Raw genomic sequence first — 13,698 nt, 5'->3', positions numbered from 1 at the left:
GGGTTTGGAAACAATCAGTAAAAAAAAAAGTTTTAATGTTGAGGCCATATTTCCCATCTGCATACCTCTGCAGTGAGTGTTTCCTTCTCGTGTTACGAGCTCGACATGTCGATCGCGGTGTTAAAATAAGGGCTGTGTTTGGCTGAGGTGAGAAGAGTGTTGAGACACCGGGGACCTGTGGACTGCATGTCTCTATGTCGGTCTGTCTGTCTGTTTTCCGGCATGCCAGTTATTCAGATGCGTCTCCTGGCACTCGGATGGACTTCCACAAGAAGCATCTGGGACTCAAACTCTCTCTCTCTCTGTCAGACTTTGGTTAAAAGCAAAGCTGAAGCTTTGAAGCGTGGGCCAACACGCCGACCTGCCTGCACTGGCCAGGCTGAGGTGTAGGATGGCTGCAGGGGGGGAGGGGATCACACAGGAAGTACAGAAATATGCACTGATTTACATGCACTGATGTGCTGTTTTTGCCCGTGTTCTGTAACACAGACTTAAACTCCTCTGCGCTGTGAAAACTGGGATGTTCAGGTTCCTCGTTTCCATGTTGAAGCAGTAAGATATGATGATTTATGTCACATGGATCCGTTTACAGGAGCCGTTAAAATTCCTTTGCAGTTAGAAGACGCATCGCAGTTATTTATGTGTATTAGCAGCAGTGAGCCGTGTGGAAACACACATGTAAATACACAGAAAGACCTGAATGTCAGTGCTCCCCCTGAATAAAAGACTTTATATTGAAAGATGACTGACATTTTCTTTTGATTGGGAAAAACATCTCACTCATTAACAGAAAAATCCTGATAAAAAGGTAATAATTATTAGATTTAGGAGTTTTATATTATCACTGGAAGTTTGATCAACTTGAACCTGAAATTTGAAGTTGTGATTCACTTAAATACTGTTTAATACTGACTTATTTAGACTGACAGAAGTCTTTACTTCAGGCTTCAAGACCATGAACATATAATCACAATGTCCCAGATTACGGTCCGGCAGGGGACCTCGTTGCACATCACTGTGCAGGTTTTAGTTGGACCTTGTGTTTAGCTTTTTGGTTATGAAGACGCCGCGACAAGTTAATGAGTTTTCTTTCATCCCTCCCCACTGTTGCCACGGTGATACTTTCCCTCTCTGAAGTCTTCATGCCCATGTGACCCCCTTTAGAAACCTGGTTATGCATCTAAAGGGGGCAAGGACAAGAAATCTATCTGTTCTGATCAGGTTTTACGGGGTGCAGCGGAACACGAGAAGTATTATCGTGTTAGTTAGTGATGCTGTTGAAGCAGTCTGCTTCGATCCGTTGCCAACTTTTCAAACGTGATGAAGTCGCACCATTAAGAGAAGAGAAAAAAAGCTTTTGAGCTACCCCTCGATGTGATGATGTCATGAATGATGGTTTTTAGAGTCTAACGTTTCTGATTTAGGGTCTAAATCAAGCTGATGTGTTGCCAGGCGTGACCCTTTACGGTATGTAGATAGAGGGGCCAGTCGGCATAGTCAACATGAATATTGCTGTTGTTGTATGAATGAAGTCCAAACAGCCTGTTTGAGTGGAGGTTGCTGGTTGGGGAAACAAAAACTTGCCATGATACACTATTACAGTACGTGCCGCTTACATTGGAAGGTTTAACATTCCTGTCTTTCCTGAGAAAGGCAGCGTCTCCCCCCTCCCTCCTGAGCTGAGTCTGAGTCACCGAGCTGATGTCTATCTTGAGATCTGACCTGGAAACTCAGGGGTGAAGTGGCCCATTAACCTCCGTCTGGACGTCTGTAGGACTCTTCACAGGAGCCACTTAGCGTCGCTGCTGTCGTCTCAGCTCAGCTGCCTCTGAAGAGCAGCCACCCTCTCTTTTCAAGAGAAGCCATCCGTCCCACCCTTCATCCATCCGTCCAGGACCGGCAGCGGAGCGGAGGACAACGAGCCTGCTAAGAGGCGTTCAGTTCAAAGGCTTTTTCTAAGTCGAGGTCAGCAGAAACGAGCCCTCGACCACCTCCCCAAAATCCGCTCAGGTCTTCGGTTTCACTTGCAGGGTGGAAAAACACGGGTCCGCTCTTGTTGTCGGACATCAAAGCCGAGGCCCTGAGAGGAGATTTATCAGCCGGTCGTGTTCCCCTGTCAGGTTAGATCCATGTTTATACACGACTTCTTCTCTACTTTGACAGCTGCTGTGTTCAGACTTATAGATTATACAATAGCTTGGCGAACCTACTGTAGAAGTGCGGCCGTCATGTTAGTCAACCCCCCCGAGTTCAAAACCATAAATAATCAAACCCCACCTCGATGGTAACGACTCACCGCTGGTACCAAAAGTCCAGCGAGTCATCGGCTGTACGCGATTCCTGATGAAACAAACCTGACGCGTGAACTTTTCCTGCGGTGGAGGTTTGACGATGACGTGTTCATATTAAAGTCGAGCAAATCACAGAACGTTCCTGGGTTTGTCAAACCGATCACTGATGACACCACCGTTCATACCGTCGAGTACGATTCATCAAAGATTTCATCACAAGTCGTGATCCGTGAGCGTGTATTCGCAGCACTACCTGCATATAAAGATGGACCACATGACATATACATATTCTGGGGATTCACACGACTCACCTGAATTAACTAACTGGCGTCAGTTCAGGGTGATTTTGTGCCTTAAAGCGTGAAATACAAACTTGTCTCTAAAATAGCAACAGAAAAATCAGTTTAAGATCTTGTGCCACCTTTTAAATCATCCCAAAGCAGCTGCCAGTGAGCGTGAGCGTGCTGTGTGCAGAGTATGGAAGGTGCGCTGCGTGATTTGTGGAGTATCGCAGGTCACATTTTCCAAACCTTGACTTCTAACTGTCATTCTGAGCTGCCAGCGTGCACAGTCCTGGAGCCTTGGAGTCCAGAAGAGTTTGCACTTTGTTGGCCGCCTGCTTCTGTCTTTTGGTGTGTTTCCTTTTGAAACAGAAAGGTGTAGCCGGGGGGGGGGGACACTGTTCAACTATACGACAATAAAAAGAGACGTACAAAGTTTGGGAGGGGAAATGCAAAATCCCTCCAAATGGAATTTCTTGGGTTTCATTTAATTTCAGGACAAACTAACTACATCTTCATTACATCTGGCTGGCTAACATCTATTCTATCCACAATAATGGAGGGGGAGGGGGGGCGCTGGGCTCTCCCAAGCCACTATGGTGGCCCACATGGGACATCAGGTACTTTCACATGTGAATTTGCGAGAATATTAGAAATATAAATGTGCTGGAATTCAAAACTTCCTCAGTTTTAATTTCCCTGTACTGTGCTGTACATGTTGTAGTACTACAGTATACTGTATGTACTTTGTGCGTTGGCAGATCTGTGTGTGTGTGTGTCACAGATGGACACCAGAGGGACAAAGACGGCGTCTCACATGTTAATCATCAGAAACCTCTTGTTTATCATAACCATAATAAAACATAAGTGTTTGTATGTGTGTGTGTAGAAAAGTCACATCGTGCATGAATATGGATTTGGATGTTACGACGTTCCAAGGCCGGAGTCCAACAGGATCAGGGAACAAACCTAAACAGAAACGAACATGTGCTGGTGATCAGGCGAGGCCTCTGGCAGTAATCCGGGCCGATCCTCACGTCTGTTGTGTAACTTCGTCCTGCTGGTGGATGAATATACAATATCCGTATCTGTAAATCTCATGTTCTGCAGCATAAATTCAGGTGTTCAAGTGTCGCCCTGCTGTTGGATGAACCTTTCTGTCTCTGCAGGATCAGGACTTTGGAAGGAAAGTAGCAATTTCTGATTGACGGCAATAAATCTGTGAAATTTAGCACAGAGCGTTCAAAGGACTTCATCAGCCCAAGGGTCCTGAAACGTCCTCAACTCGAAGACAAACAATTAATCCTTCAATTCAAGCAGAAGCACGCTGAAAATACAGTTACAGTGTTCTCATCTCACAGCAGCTATAAGGGAACCTTTCTCTCCTGCAAACTCTTTCTTTTTTCCCCTCTGCCCTCTGAAACAGGCAGATCTCAACATGTTTGATTTAAAATACCAATTCAGCTCCTCCAGAATCCTGAGGGTGTAGCGTAGGAGGTTTCTAATGATTAGCCCGGGCTGGAAAAAAAGAAGAAGCAAAGCGCTTGGTTTATCATTCAATCAGCCTTTGATCATATCGTACTATGCTAGCGCCTGTGGTGGGGGCTTGATAGACAAGTCGAATAAAGAGGAATGAGTGAAATGTGCCCAGGGAGGAGAGGGCAGAGATGTACAGCCCAAAACAATGCTTTCCCCCTCCGAGGACGGAGGTTTAACAAGAGGAAGGTGGAGGCAGATTTAACGTTACAGAGGTGTTGCCTGGCACAAACCAAATCTGGCAGCTTTCGTGGAGGGAGATGGAAGGTTTGGAGTCTGATGAAAGCGCGAGCGAGGCAAGACGAGAGAGTGCAGAGGAGAGGGGGGGGGAGGATCGGTGTTAGATACACCACAGGAAGGTGGTGCAGTGAGAGTATGAGGTGAGGCAGACGAGGAGACAAGCAGACAGTCGGTACATCGTGTTAGTGACAGCGAGAGACCCACATTAAAAGAGAAGTTTCTTTTTTTTAGTTGTTTTGTGTCTCTTTTTGTGTTAATTTGACGTCTTTTGCTGTCGCTTTGTGTCTCTTTGTCTCTTTGTAGTCGCTTTGTGTCTCTTTGTAGTTGTTTTAGTCTCTTATTTTGCTTTTTTCTTTATAGTAAACCTCACCAATCCGCCCGTTGGTCTCTCACTCCAGCGCCCCCCTTCATGTAATTGCCACCCCAGGTGAAGGAGTTCAAGAGTCTCAGGGTGTTAGTTCATGAGGATGAGCTCTCCTCCACCTGATTTATCTATTTATTCATTGTTTATTTGAAGAGGGACAAATATGGACACGTGCCACAACATTTACAAGTTGAGCTCGTACAAAACATACTGTTAATAATAAAATGACTATAAAGACGTTACACTTCCCTTCAGTTGCTGAACCAGGTGCCAGAGAGGCGGCGCTGAGTCACACCTTGGGAGCCTGATTATTTAGGCATTTATGGAAAAGTTAACAGTTAGCAAATTTAATGAAGTGATCAGAAGTCAGTGTGTTTCTGATGAACGTGGCAGTGCTGTCGCTGAGACTGTCAATACAAGCTGTGGTAAAACATTTAAAAACCCCACCTCACTGTGTCTGTGGCATCTGTGAAGGACTGCGGGACGGCGGCCTCCTCGGCCTCAGGCGCGATGTTTCAGACAGTTCATCGAGTTGAGCGAGGGGGCGGCACCCACACTATCTGCTGACTCATGAAAGGTCGCGTGTTGCAGCTTTAAGTAAAATATCAGAAGACAGACGCTGTCAAAGATGCAAAGAGACTAAAACAGCAGAAACTCGTGGAGCCGCAGTGCGAGGTCGGGGGGTGGGTGGGTGGGTGGCTTGGGGGGGGGGTGGGGGTTGGACGCAGGGTTCAGTTTTCTGAAAGGGAGCCACGCTGCGCTCACGGTTGACGTGCTCACTCGTAATGAGAGCTGATTCGGGACTTAATCACGCATTAAGCCTTATTGTTGCACCTCCGGCCGACTGATGACACAGTGGTCCGTCCATCACGCTGTCTCAACCCAAACGCCCCGGGGCTCGACCCCACGGCGTGCAAATGGCATGACGTAAAGTCCGGCTCGCCCCGTGTCATGTCTGTCACTGTGTGTGTGTGTTGTACAGGCTAAAAGAGAGGGGAGTGAAAGGTCAGAGAGATGTACACAATATATCACATACTTGTGTGTACATATACAGGGAGTACATACATACATATATGATAAAATCCTAACTATGAAATGATTGAACTTTTAGTTCATTTTAATTTTTTAAATAGTTCCATGTGATTTGTATATTTCCGCGCTACATATACACTCGTATACATGAACAAGTGTTTGAAGTATTATCATTATCAGTTATTGCATTTATATTCATGCACTGGCCTTAATTTAGATCTATAAATATATACATAAATAAAAGTATGTATTTATAAAATATATATGTAGACGACATTTCTTATTTCATTTTAACTTGACTAAAGTTATATTTAAATAATAGCATTCATTCAAAATACATAATACATACTTATGTTTGGATGCGCGTGTACATACATCATTATAGAATACAAATGTATAGAAATTATAATATAGAAAATATACTGTAACTTAAGTTGTTTCATATAGTTTTATTATGAGTAATAATATACATGCAAAATATATCCTTAAATGAATATATGTGTGTACGTTTGTATTCTACATTTGTATATTTCTACACTCAAAATATACCTTTAAAAGAATATAAATATAGTACTTTTACTATTTTGTATATTTTAGTTATTGTCATTATTAGCACTTTTGTGTATTTCCTTTGATTTAAATAAGTTTGTGTATTTTTATATTCTACACATTTTATGAAATATTTGGTGTAAAAATATTTTAAACTGTATTCCACCTGAACTACTTCTTCTTGAATAGTAGTATTTACTCAAAATATATTCTAAACATCCAAATATAAAAATGTTTAACCTTTGTTTATATCTCTGTGTCACATAGGTTCTGTTTAAATGATACAATTGATTTAAAATATTTATATTATATATTATTAATATGTTATTAATTCGTTTTGCCGCCCGTACGTGCGAGTGCAGGAACTTTTCCTTTCGCCTTCAGGTTTGTTGCTTTATAAAACTTACAGACTCACGTCATTTAACAAATGAACAGTGTGCAGCTCAGTTATGTAAAAATATCAATTTAATGCTTTTTACAGCAACACAATAAGATGCACTTTCCTCTGAGCGTCTGCTCTGCTTTCATCATGTGTGAGCAGTAACACTCAGCCCAGGTACTGAGATGAATAGGCGGATGATGTCGGGAGTCACGGCGTTCCTCTCTGAGTCGAGGCTTGTCTATAAAATGTGTAGCCTTGGGTGGTGAGCGTGAAGCCAGGCGTGCCACATCAAACCCTTTTCAAAAGGGCGATGAAATGACTCAAACTATTCCTCTCAGGTTTAATTGATTACTTTTTCTTTCTGCTCGTTTGGAGGCGCGCTGCGAGCCGACTGCTTCAACGTTGTGATGAAATACAGTTTGAGTGTTATCGAGGTCAAATCCTTCTCATCTGAAAATGGTTCCTCTATCGTCCTTTTAATCAGGCAAAGAGCAGATTTGTGTTGGGACACGTGATTATACAGTAAATTAACTCCATTACTTACTCGCTCATCTTCCAGGAGGTATTTCCATCTACTTCAACACATGTCAGAGGGAAATATTGTGCCTTTTATTGTACCGTTATTTGACAGCTGCAGTAAGACAGTTATTTACTTTGTAGATTTCACAAACAAAACAGTTTATAAAATATCTAAGTTAGGCAAGAAAGTAAAAGTTTGACGGCTACTAAAGTCCCAACTGAAGGTCCACTAACTAGCTTTTTCAGAGCTTTCAGCTGCATCACATGGTCTTCTTCAGCGGGTAGAGTTTGCTCAGTTGTCATGGAGATAGATCTGTTGACATGGGAGCTCAGCGGCTGCTATGATTGGTTTATATGTATGATATATTAATGATATTCAACAGAAAGTAACTAAGTACATTTACTCAATTACTGTTCTTTCATTAAGTACAATTTTGTACTTCCATACTTTATACTTTTCACTCTACTGCATGAGCAGTAGATCCATCTGCTGAGCTGGGGAGGAAGATCTCAACCAGCTGCAACATGAAAATGCTGCTTACACATAAAAGCATCAGGGATAATAGTCCAATATTACATATAACGTTCTGAAAAGTGACTGTAGTCTGCGTTTTAAAGACAATCCTGAGTGTTTTTACGTCGCGGGATTCTTACTTTTACTCATGAATTACTTCGCTGTCACACTGTGAAGCAGATGTTGCCGTGAACAGGGAATCAAACTCCCGTCTGCATGTATGTACAGTTCAGTATGGATGAAAGCAAAGCGTGCAGGCGTGGGCTCAAAGTATGTGTTGGCCTATTCTGCGCTGCCTGAATACATACCCACAGGACATAGGCATTAATGTCAGCTATTCTGATGAGGGGCCCAACCCACTTCTTACCCTCCTAACTCACACACACACACACACTTCACTCCTTCCCTCTCTGGAAGTGCTCATTGTTTTGAATCCTCCTCCACACTTTGATGTGAAGGGGTCAAGCGGAGGCTCCCTCCTCGTCCCCGGGGAGAGGACGAAGAGCAGAATATTCAGTGTCGGGAACATCTGGGAGAGCGCCGCTAAGCAGGGCTTACTTGGCAGGCGGTTGGTATTGGCACCGACAACCTTCCTACCGGGGGCCTTTCATCTCCGTTTGAACATGTGGACTCGGCCCTAACCCTGGGAGGAGTCGGAGGGCTCACCGCCAGCTGAGAGGCCGAGGCGTGGTCGCTCCGAGGAGGAATCCGGCTCTCCTGCTGTCCCCAGGAGCTCCGCCGAGCATTCCTGCTTCCCTCCCCATCTCCATAACCGTGTGCAAGTTTCCCTCACCTCCTCCTAACATGCTAGCTAGGTTAGCAGTTCCTTAAGGCACCGTGCCTCAAAATGAGTTTGACAGTAGTTTGTGAGCCCAGCAGCTATCAGGTGCACTCTGGTTAATAACAATACTTTGAGTGAATAAAGTCATTTGTGCTCCTGAAATCCTGAGACGGAACAGAATCAGTTCTTCTCTGAAGAGGCTAATCTACACTGTCCACTGTTTATGTGTAGCTAGCAACCAAAGCTAGCAAAGAGTGAACAAGGAGGAGCTGAGACATGTCAGAAGAGCTAAAAGAGAAGGAGAGCGTGAGGCGGACGAAGGGAATGAACGCGGTAACACGTCTTACTTCTTATCCTGAAGTGACGTTAAAGGTGCAAATGTTTCATCTGGTGCGCAAACCATCAAAACTTTCATCATTTGTAGCCGGACGTCGTCAGCAGAGGATGTGTGTTTGTTTTGCTGAGGTTGATGGAGCGTTGTTGATGCGTTTGTATCGGTTAACAATAAGCAGTGAACTTAAACGCTACGGGGAGCGGAAACAACTTCTTTAATGTTTGGTTGAGCTGACTTGGCTACTGTTGACAGATGTTTAAATCCACAGGTGTTGAATACCTGCGTGTGCTCCGCCTCCACCAGAAAGACAGGAACAGTGAAAGCGTTCGTTCCCTGATTCACATTTCACTCTTAAATATTCACTTGACACTTGCGGCGCTGTTTAATGTGTGTTTATTATTGGGTGATGTGGTCTGAGCTGTTGGACACAGAGACTCACAGGGACCTGGTCCAGCAGCAGCGGTGTGAGACTAAAGCACGCTGCTGGGGATCCGATGAAAACAGGTGTGTGTGTGGAGACAGGGTGTGTGTGAGAAGCAGGAGGAGGCTGGGGGAAAGTCATTGAGCCTCCCGGCTTCATTATATCTGGGTCATTGTGTTTAGAAGCTGAGTGGCGCCAGACCAGCAGGTCAGGGAATACCTCGGATTTTACTGTGATACCCCGACGAGGCCGACTCTGCTCGGATACTGAACCTCACACACACTCACAGGAGCCGTTTCTACGTCATGTTTGAAGAGTAATTACGATCATACTTTGGTTTTTATCTTCACTGCAGCTGAAACTGTCCCAGTACATGTTGACCAGACAGCAAAAAGTGACACTTGATGTATTTCTTTTCTCCCCACATGAAGGACTAAAGGCGTTAAAGCCACGAGCACAGAGTGACATATCTAAGGCATTGTTTTGTTGTCAGGTTGATAAACTGGAGTTAGCCAGACAGCGTCCTCAATGCCAGGTCATGGATAACTCAGGGAGGGGCTTCTGAGTGCACTCTACAGTGTGAAAAGTCCCCACTGGTCTTTGTTCCTCTGCTGGTCTGTTGAGGCGCCTCTCTTGCTCTGTTGTACATCCTGATCGCCCAACGAGGTGCACCTGGCCTGGACCTGGAAGAAGTACCCAAACTGCTGGGTTGTCTTTATTGAGTGTTTTGGTCATTCGTATGTCTTTATGTAGTAAATCCCGTCTGTGGTTGTTTTAAAGGTGTCTCACTGTGGTCCTTTGGGTCGGTGGTGGAGTTTTTGTTCGTCCCATAGAGGTGGGACGCAACACATGGCTAAGACACAATTAGTTTTAGCTTACATTAAGTTGAATGGCTAAAAAATAATTCTTCATTTATTATTTTTGTCTGTGAAATATGGAAATAAATAATGACATCTTCAGATTTTGTATGCAGAAGCTGGAATGTTTCCCTTAAAACTAAGCTTTGTTACTGGGAGTGTCTCTGCTCCGATGAACCGGTCTATTACCTGAAACGAGGTGCCCGGTGATTGCGGCATGGCAGCCATCCGTCTTCTCAGCGGATGATCTGCCACAGTGAGCCGTCCGTCTGGACGCGGGAGACGAGAGACCTTCAGTTAAACATCAAGCTGAGCCTCCATCGGGTCGCCGTGGAGACCGCTTTGTGTTGTCGGCCGATAAATGATCCAAGAGGACGAGCATCAAATGGAGCGTGAAGCCGTGATGTTGGGTTTAGGATTAGACTTGACTGGACAGATCCTGACGCCAAACATTTGTCTCTCTAGATACGCCGTCTCCTCAACTGATCCACGAGACAAAATCTGCACATGTAGACGCTTTAGATGTTTTGACTTAATGCATCTTTATCACGAAATTCACTCATGTAGAACAATTACAAGAGAGACACGACCAGAAACCACTGTAAAGATTACAGGATCGCGGATAACATGGCAACAGGCAATAACATGACCGCCTATTAAATATATTCAGTTCAACGAAACAGCTGCAACAAAGCAGTACAACATTCTGCAGAACGACAACATCCCAACAAATGGGAATACCAGGTGGAAAAACTTCGTCTCCGGCGTCCCTGGGACGCTCAAGAAGATAAATCAGTCCACCTCCTGAAGTCCTCTCATGCATCACCAGTTCGTTAAGAATTTGGCTTCTCATTGGCTAACAGGATGCCATGTGGCCTCGGGATAGCCAATGAGCTAAGTGCTGCGTCACAAACTCGAAAAGTAGTCGACAGCAAACGGTTAAAATGTTTAAAGAGACGTTCCACTTTCAAAGCGACACAAAGGAAACATGACAAGTATTCTTTGCAGTACTTAACTTCACACTTTTCAAGTCTATCTTGATGCAACGCTCAAATGTACGTTATCGGTCGCCGTAGTTAGAGATACAAAAACTACCGACAAACACAAAATACAGCCGAAGCCTCATATTAACTGAACTTTAAAATGCGTCACATCTTCATTCTCAACACTTAAAGGACTTCGCGTCCATGTTGGCTTTAAAAGTAAAGTTTTCTCATCTCAAGGTCCATTTAGTAGCTGTTCTGGACTTCACACGATCTTCATCAGCAGATGGAGTTTGCCCAGGTGTCATTGAATTATAGACGCCCCCCAACATGGACGACAAGACCTCAGACGATGCCACTATTTCAAATGTCAAGAATGAACTTTTGGGCTCAAATGCTGAAATGATCTGCAGCTTGTCTGTTTCATCGTGTGACGGCCGACATGCAGCGTGGCCCCCGTGTGGACCGATGGGCTTCACTGTAACCAGCTCCTGTAGGAACCTGCTGTCAGCTTCCATGCTGCATTGTAGGATGACACGCGATCCCAAAGCCACCACAGGCCCTTCCTCCTCCTCCTCCTTCACCATCATCTCTCGTTCTCCTTCATTGTTCTTCTCTCCAACTAGGTCAGCGGCCGTGCGCCGAGCGTGCATGTGACCCGAGCGCCGCGACTTCCAGGATTCCAGACACGTTTCCCATTCTTCCCGAAACAACTGCCGGGTTAATGAACACACAGCACGGCACATAACGTCCCACCAAGCATTATGGATATCCAGCGCAGCTGCTGGGAGGCTTTCATGCAGAGCGGGCTAATGTTAATCATTTCCCACAGTGTCATTAAAGGGGCAGATGGAGGCACGCCAAGGACTCACCTCATTGGCCGGGCGCTAAATGAGGCGGGAAGCAGAGAGAAGGCTGATTGGCTACCTTGACACTGTACAGCGTGTTGAGACGTAACTTTCAAATAGATCAATTTCCATCTTAGAAAAAAAATGTAATTTACATATGAAAAACTGTAATTTGCCTTTATGTGCTAGAATTTCTTTTTTACAAAAGCTGGATATCTTGTTTTGAAACAAACAATAAATGATTTTTGTTATGGAACACTTTGATATAGTTTTAACCCTGTTGCCAAAACAGAAGCATTCACTGTAGCGTCACTGCTAAGGCTAACAGTTGGCATATCATCGGCTGAAACTCCTCATCCTCAAATCCTTTTCTAAAAGTGACGCGTGAAAATACTTCCTGTGCAATAAAGCAATATATGAAAATGTGTTAAGTTAGAAATAAATAATCTGACATTAATATATTTTCTTCTAATGCTGTGGCTCGATGCTCCTTCTGTCCTGTACGGGATCATGGACTGGAGGACGTGCTGCTTTTTGTCCTGTTAGCTTCAGCCTTTAGCCTCTTACATTATAACGCTGTGCTGAGTTACATCACGTATGTAGCTATGAAATTAATATTTTTCCAGGCTTGTGATTTTCATGCAATTCAGCTGGAAACATTCAAAAGTTAGCGGTAATACCCGTCGTCTTTGTAAACTGCGTATGTGAAGCTGTGAGCTTGAAGGGCATAGCAACAGTAACTAAGGGGGGCGGGGCTTAGTGGAGGTTCAGTTATGAGTACAGCCTTTGTCTCAAACATCTATAAACAATATCAAAAAAGACAAAAAAACAGAATAAACTTTGGTATAAAATACTTTAATAAATAATAAGATTGTTCTAAGAACAAAAAAAAAATTCCACTAACAAACCAAAGACTTTTACCAAATTTTGTACAAAATAATTACAATGTTCTGCACATTCAGCCCCTCCTGTGGGACGACCACAATGTAAAATTTACTGACAGAATATGAATTTGGGTTTTTTTTGTGATTTGCATCGGCATTATTAACAAAAACATAAAATATTGAAAACATAATGTTCATCCACAAATAGTGACAATATTTGACTCTTTCTTTCTTTTTTTTTTGTGGAGGTGATGCCAACGGTTTCTCTTCTCTTCAGTGTTCTTAGTGCAGAAACAGACTCTTTAAAAACACTGGACAACAACCACAACAGTCAACAACATCAACAACAACACAACTTGTTCCCTTCATTAGACCAGAATAGATACACGAGGAGAGGCGGGGCTAAAGAGGGGAAACAAATTCAGGATACACACTCGTCCACTGCCAGTCGATTCCCATTCAAACCACACACCTTTGGATTTGTCTATGATGGGGATTCAGTGTCTTGCAATAAAGTACTTAACCGAGGGGGGGGGGGTTAGGGGGGATGGCTGCCCTGCGTAGCATCTCTACTGTCAACAGACTGTAAAGTTCTAACTTTATAACTGAAGTACGAGCAGGCCGAAGAGAGACTGGCAGCAGTGCTTTTAAGTTGTTTGGACCCTGTGACACAGAAACGTGTGTTGAAAATAGAAATAAGATGCATCAGCGCTGGTTTAAGACCCGACTCTCCGACGCAGCACAGGGCTACTTTACTTTGTGCAATTTGGAGTCCCTAATCGAGAGCAAGTAATGGATTAGACAGCGTTCAGCAGAGCTCCTCAGAACTTTTGATGATAACCAACTGGAGTTCCTTTGAAGTTTAGAACAGATAAAAACACC

Source organism: Enoplosus armatus, chromosome 15 (assembly GCF_043641665.1).
Source record: "Enoplosus armatus isolate fEnoArm2 chromosome 15, fEnoArm2.hap1, whole genome shotgun sequence".
NCBI lineage: Eukaryota > Metazoa > Chordata > Actinopteri > Centrarchiformes > Enoplosidae > Enoplosus > Enoplosus armatus.
Note: the sequence above shows the minus strand (reverse complement) of the source record.